Below are 7353 nucleotides of genomic sequence, written 5' to 3'. Positions count from 1 at the left end.
ACTTAACATTTGGGCGTTTCCATAAAAATGTAAACCGAAAATGAACTCAAACTGCTTTATAACTTTAAACTTTGTATTTAGATGGCGAAAATAGATTGTGACAACGCGACGCGATGAAGAGAATAACTGAGAAAATTGAATAGAAAATTAAATTATATACATATGTATTACTAGTAAAAATATTGTATGCGGAAAAAATCGGTCACATCCGCTATTTCACGTCCGTTCAAAATGAACCAACAACGAATTTCTTCTGATTAAAAATGAATTGGTTGTAAAGGATTAAGAAAATATATAAATATATGTATATGTATTAGGGTTGTTCACCAAAAACGTTGCCGTGCTTCCACCGGAATTATATAAATTATTATAGTTTCAGACTTCTGGCAAAATATTTCGGAAAAATTAAGATTTACATGAGCTGGACCGATTTTATAATTTAAATTATTTTTTTGCTCTTCTATCACCTCACGAGATTTTTTGGAAATTAAATTTTCAAAAATTAATATTTTTTATATATAAACAGGTAAAAAAGTCTAAGTTCGGGCGAGCCAAATATTAAATACTCGGCGCACGTATTAAATAAATATACTTTTTCAACTTGCCGAAAACAGCAGTGGTTTTACCCCTATTTCAAACATTTTCGATAGTGTGTTCAGTTAAGCAGGGATCACAGTCCGATTTTTTACCAAGCCCAACAGCTGTGCACATTTTTTTTTTTTAATTAATAATATTCTGATTTTCTGCCCAAAGATAATTGCAAATATCAATTTCGAGTGAATAAGCTTCAGTTACTAAAATATCACAGTTTTTGTACTTCTGAAGACTACCGTTACATAGGAGTTAGGCGTGGTTATTGTCCGATTTTGTTTTGATTTTCAATACCATCCATCCATTGCAACTTTTAGTCGAGTTATCGCGTGCACAAGCTGACGGACGTGCGGACAGACAATCACGGTCTAATTAATTTCATTCTGAACATTTAAGTATGCGTTTGTCCATATCAGAGGTTCCCAAACTTTTTTTCTCGCGCACCCTTTTCAAAACTTTACTGGTTTCGGTGGTCCCCCTGCTACTACATTTCTAATATATTCCCAAATCTCCAAAAAATGTGAAAATTAGATCTAACAATGTAAATTTGCATCGCGGTTGAGTTCCAAACCACTATTCGGAGCGGCAAAAATAAAAACTAAATATTTTTCTTCGTGGTCTGTTTATTAAAACATGTGATTACACACTTGCAAGTTTTAAAAAATAGGGCTCGTAAAGCCATCAAAGTCATCTCTCGCTCTGAAAAGTTAAACTTTTTAAGAGCACTCTGAGCGCTAGCATTATTTACATTTTCTTCTCCATGAACTTCTTCATAAATTTACATGTGGCATATTTGTAAATAGCTTACTTGTGTGGATGGCATTATTTCTTGCTGGCAAGAAGCACAAAAAGTGTCCCATCCTCTGCAAGGCAGAATTGGTAAATGGAGTTGTCTTTTACGCCTATCACAGTCAGGCCTGTCACGTGCAGTGACCAGTCAGCAAACCAATAAGTTGTCTGAAGTCTCGTTAGCTCAGTGAGAATTTTTCCAGCCCTGCATTGCTGAGCGAAGTATTCACCCAGTTTCTGATCGTGGTTTCGATGAACAAAGTGGGGAGTGTTATAACTGGTTGCGGATCGAGAAATGTCTGGTCTAAGCCAACTGGCCAAATGGTCAGATGTCTCATTACCAAGTACTCCGGAGTGACCTGGCACCAAGAGTAAAGCAAGCTCGTTATGTTTACCAACATAATTTAGTCGAGACTTGCATTGCCGAACTAGTTTGGAAGTATTTAGGTAGAGGGCTGGCCAATGTCTTGAAGCTGGGCTTGGATGTCTCTGCAGACATGTAGTCCATGGCTTTGAGGATTGCAATTAGCTCAGCCTGGAAAACCGAGGAATATTCCCCAAGAGAAAAGTGAAGCTTATCCCTAGTAACTTCGAAAAAGACCCCAGATCCTGACCAGAGTTAAGAGCTCAGTGCCGGAAATAAACCAGCATTCAGCTTCAGGTAACTCAACAATATAGAGTCTATTCAACAAAGGAAATGGTGGTGGTCAAATCTCTCGAGTAATTTTCGCCTAGCCCACTCAGTGTAATACCAACATCCCTTTCCTTTTTAGTCTGCAGGTGGCCTTTAAGGTTTCCCCACCTATGACGACACAAAGTGACGGTAATTGCAGCAGTGTGTCAAGAGCACCTACACCACTAAAAAAAAAAGTTTATTAAAGAGGCTATAAAACATCCATTTCCGTTCTTTACTATCGAAACCAGATAAATTTTCGTGGACCCCCACTTACATCTCGTGGACCCCTATATTTTTTCACGCCAACGCAGACTCCCACCGAGTCTCCCGTGGACCACTTTGGGAATCACTGGTGTATACCTATCACGATTCGTTTTGTGTATTACAATCAACCGTTATGTGAACAAAGTTATAATACCCTTATGCACAAGTGTGCTCGGGTATAAAAAACTACATATTTTCAAATTTGTCGGACGTAAATCTTAACATCTTTCGGAAATATTTTTAAGTTTTATAACTCCGATGGAAAAACAGTTCCGATTTGTTCTTTTGTATGGAGAGTGTCCCTAATGTATACACCAGGGTGGTCCAAGGTAGGGTAGTTTTTCGAAAAAGGCAGGTTTATTCTAAAATTTTATAGTATCAAACCATTATAAAAAAAGAAGGTAGTTGCATTGTCACTCTTTTGTCGCCACATTAACAACCTGACAATTAAGCAGATTGTGACATTTCGAGCTACCATATCCAACATATAAAATCCTTCAAACTTTATTATTAATTTTTTGTTTATTTAAAACATTTTGTTCTTAGAATCGAAATTTTAACAAGTAAACGATCTTTTGTTGGGCATCGTTCGGTTATTTGTACAATGATTTTGGGTTATTGTGTCCACACGCGAAACCCGAATAAAAAACACACACCTGTGATCAAAGGATTAAAATTTGGTATAAATAAAGATTAAAAATTTTTGAACTCACTTTTTTGTAACAAATACTGTGGTAGCCGAAGTTGGACAGATGAGGGTTATTTGTTCTAAGCGCAGCCGAAGGCCTCCAACGCGGAAAGGTATTCTTCTGCGCATAGATCCTGTGGTTGGCGTAACCCGAGTTTGCATTTTCTGGCAAAATTGTAATTTTACCCATAGGACCCACTGTCCCTAGGGGTCATAGAGGGGAAGGGCGACTTCTCTTAACGTTTGGACTGTTCTCTTTCTAGTGGGTGGAATCATCAATTTTGTGTCACACCCCTTCCAATATTGAACAGTAAAATATATTTTAATTTTGCCCAAAGAAAAAACGATATTATCAAAATATACCAGAAGTGGATAATACTCACTTCTCTGAAAGTCATGATGCCCATGGGTCCCAAAATAAAATCCACATTCAAGTTATTTGAAAGACATGCAGTTAAATGGACAAAGACAATTGGGAGTTCACAAGGTGAGGTATACTTTCGTATTGTTTTATGTCATAAACTTTAAACGGCTAAAACTATATATAAGGGATTCTCAAGCGACCTTCGAATTCGTATTATGAAATTTCACACCGTTAAATAATAGTTGGTTGAGGTTTCATGTCCTCCAAACATTTGTTTAACCGTTCAAAACTTTACGACATACGAAAATACGACACTTACGGCACACAATGGGACTACAGCGGTCAAAAGTAGTAAAAACGGGTTGGCGAATTCTGAAAAAGTAATTACGCAGATACATAGCTTGTTTCTTTAACCATTTTTTCATGGTAACTATAATTTATGGGTCCGCCAACACCCCCAGAAAATGCAATGGGGACCAATACATACCAAATCTTTAATATTAAAAAATGGTTAAATAAACAGCTGAGTCTCCTGAAGAGAACCACAGTTTTCCGATCGAAAAGTATTGATTTTCAAGCATTTTATACCATTTCTACGAAAAGTTATTTTTTCCCCATATAAAATACATGGACAACTTTGAGCTCTTTGAGCACTCCCTAAATATTTTTTTGATATCAAAATAAAAAAATAGGGGTAAATTTTTTTCGGTAGAGTACAATCCTAGGGGTCGCGGCATTAAAATTCCGACTTTATTTTTTTTGAACCACTCTAATGCACATGTTGTGATTTTCCCCTATGTATTCATCTGTATATCTTTATAGGAAATCATCAGTTTACCGTAGTTTCCCACTAGAACTTGAAGGGAGATCTCCCTATGTGAGGAATAAAAGAGTACTCCCCTTAACCTGATTTCTGAGCAATAAGAGAGATTTGTCGGTTTTGTACTCCTTTATTACTCGTTTAGGAGTCAAATAAGAGATCTCCTAAGCGAGCGACGAAATAATGCTCCCTGAGGCATGATTTGGGAGCAATAAACGAGATTTCTCGGTTTTGTACTCCTGTATTGCTCGCTTAGGAGCTTAATGAGAGATCTCCTAAGCGAGCAATTAAAGAATGCTCCCTGAGGCATGATTTGGGAGCAATAAGCGAGACTTTTCGGTTTTGTACTCCGTTATTACTCGCTTAGGAGCAAAAAGTGATGTCTCCTAAGCGATAAATCCAAGAGTACTCTTTTTGATTGATAGGAGAGCAATACGCACCTCGCCCAAAAGAAATTTGTGTTTTCGAAAAAATTTATCATACAAAAAAAAACAACAGAAAATATTTCTTATAGAAGCATAAGGAGCACACAATAATTTAATTTGGATAACACACAGATTTTAATAAAAGCCCGTTGGTATGTACTTCAACTTTTGTTTAAATATATTAAGTATGTATTGTATTACTTAAATACTTTTCAGATTGCGCAAATTAGTGCCAGCATTTAAGTGTGACCCCCTGGTTTAAACATCGCATGGGTGACAAAGATGTCAGATAAGCAAAGTCACCTTCACAATTTCCCCGCTTGGTGGATTCCTGAACTGGCAAGCATCCTTGACACCCAAGAAATCATATACGAGTACATACTTATATGTGCATATAGGTGCATATAATTCAAATCTTATCTTACCGTTTTGTTATTATTATGTTTTAATTTCATATGATTTCTCTGCAATATAATTCTAAAATTAAGCAATTATGTAAGACGTATCATTTAAGTTTTATTTTTGAGATCTTGTAATATTGCACAAATGCACGTGATTAAAAAGTTAAATAAAAAAATTTAATAAATAGCCAAATCTATTTGGCTAATGTAAAATGTTCGTTATCATTGCTCTCTTATTACTCCTACAGGAGGTTTTCGGGATGTCTCTAATGGGAGCGCTCCTTTATTGCTCGTTCGGGAGGAATATGGGATGTTTTCTATGTGCACTCCCTTGTTGTCTTTTTGGGAGGTTTCTGGGAGGTAACTATGGGAGTACTCCCGTATTGCTATATTAGGAGGTTTGTGGGATGATAATTCTGTGTGTGCTCCCCGATTGCTCGTTTAGGAGGTAAAAGGGATTACTCCCCCTCCTAGGACATCCAATGTTAAAGGGAGTATACAAAATTACATGCTTATACACAGAAGCATAGGGAGCAATGGGGAGTATTCGTATACTCCCAAGGGAGTACTCACCGAGCAATCGTACGATGCTCCCAAGTTCTACTGGGTTCTTTTTTTTTGTTAAATACTTCGATGCCTTAAAATAATATATATTAAAAAAAAGCTTAAAGTTTTGACGAATCCCTCATGGCACACCCTGTTTATTTAGTATTCATATGTTAAACTTGAATGACTCAAGCTTGTTTAGCATCGAAATATAACTGTTAACTTCCGGCAGAAAAAAAGTATCAATTGATTAAAATAACCAAATTCTAGTTAGCTTTTCTGCGGGATTTCGATAAATAACTAACTTTTAATTAGCTATGATAGAACTAACTTTAAGTAAGTTGCAAAGCCATGCAGGAGTCATGCAGACGTTATCGGGAGTTTGTTTTCTTTACAAGTTTCTGTTTAAATATCCTCATACAAAAATTACTTTCAATACACTTTTTGCACTTCGCAGATTCCTTTTCGTATTCAGAACGAATATAATAAAGGATGAAATTTTATATTACCATTTTGCTGTTATGTCTCATCGAAAAATATGATAAATATTTCCACTAGTCGACTGCTAGTTAGTTAATAGTTAGGCACAAACTAGTCCAATTTCCTGCAGGGCTTTTATTCACAATAAAGTAAACATTATAAACAACTACTTGTTTACAAAGTTATAAATAAACAACAGAAATCTTAGTAAATACTTAATTATGTACATGCATATGTACCCACAAACATACAGAGCTGCATTTGTACAATCTGTTTGTATATTGATACAACCGGCCGGTTAAAACACATCGGATTTTTTTTTTTCAAACTAGTTTAGTAGCTGTCGTACGACGTCTGCAAAAGAGGGAGGTTAATCAGAGGTATTAACTAATGCAATACTTATTGACTATTGTATTCATTTGATTAGGGTTCAAATGATTGCAATAATTTTCTGTTAGTCATGACTGGGACTAAAAAATCTATTCTTCACTAATTTTTGTTAGTCATGACTAAAAAACCATAAATATTATTTAATCGCTTTAATGCAAACATTTTAATGCGATCAGAAAATGATTGCATCTTGCAGTATTTTGCAATCGTTTTAAACAGTTTACTTTTAAAGTCTGAACCTTCATTTAGAATCCAAGCTAAAGTTATAACACCTTATGAGCCGCGAGGTCGTACGTTCGAATCTCACGGTCAGTAGAATATTCATTTAATTTTTTTTATTCATTCAATTATAACTTCTATATCATTTTAAAGTTGTTTTTATTAGTCGTTTTTGACTTTTTTAGTAAATTTAAACTCTAAAAGTTTTATTTAACTAATAATAAAAAATAGTGAAATAAAATAAAACAAACGAAAATAAAATATAGTAAAATTAAATATATAAATCAAATAAAATTAAAACAAAAAAGTTAAAACAAAAATTTGAGTAATATAAAAACAAAATTTTTTTTGCAACGGCTCCAACCGAGGATCGAACATCTTACCAATTAAGTGTCAAAGTCCGTGCACTGCTTACAACTATGCAGAGGTGGTAAATTAACATTATTATTGGCCACAGTGCCTACCTACCTATTATGCTCGAATAAATATACATATACATTTTTTTTTACATAAACACATGCATGGGAACATACTGGTCTCCCCTCTCACTGAGCTATTCAGAACGTGTCCGAAATACTGCTTTTATTTTTTACACCCCACAAACCGTGTGGTGCATTGATTTTGTATAAGAATTTTTCTGTAACATTTTTATTCAAAACTGGCTTATCGGGACAAAAATTATGCGCTGCTTAAAAGTATG

This window comes from Rhagoletis pomonella, unplaced genomic scaffold (genome assembly GCF_013731165.1).
Source record: "Rhagoletis pomonella isolate Grant_MI unplaced genomic scaffold, Rhpom_1.0 Rhpom_scaffold_01432, whole genome shotgun sequence".
In the NCBI taxonomy this organism is placed as follows: Eukaryota; Metazoa; Arthropoda; class Insecta; order Diptera; family Tephritidae; genus Rhagoletis; species Rhagoletis pomonella.
This window is presented reverse-complemented; position numbering follows the sequence as displayed.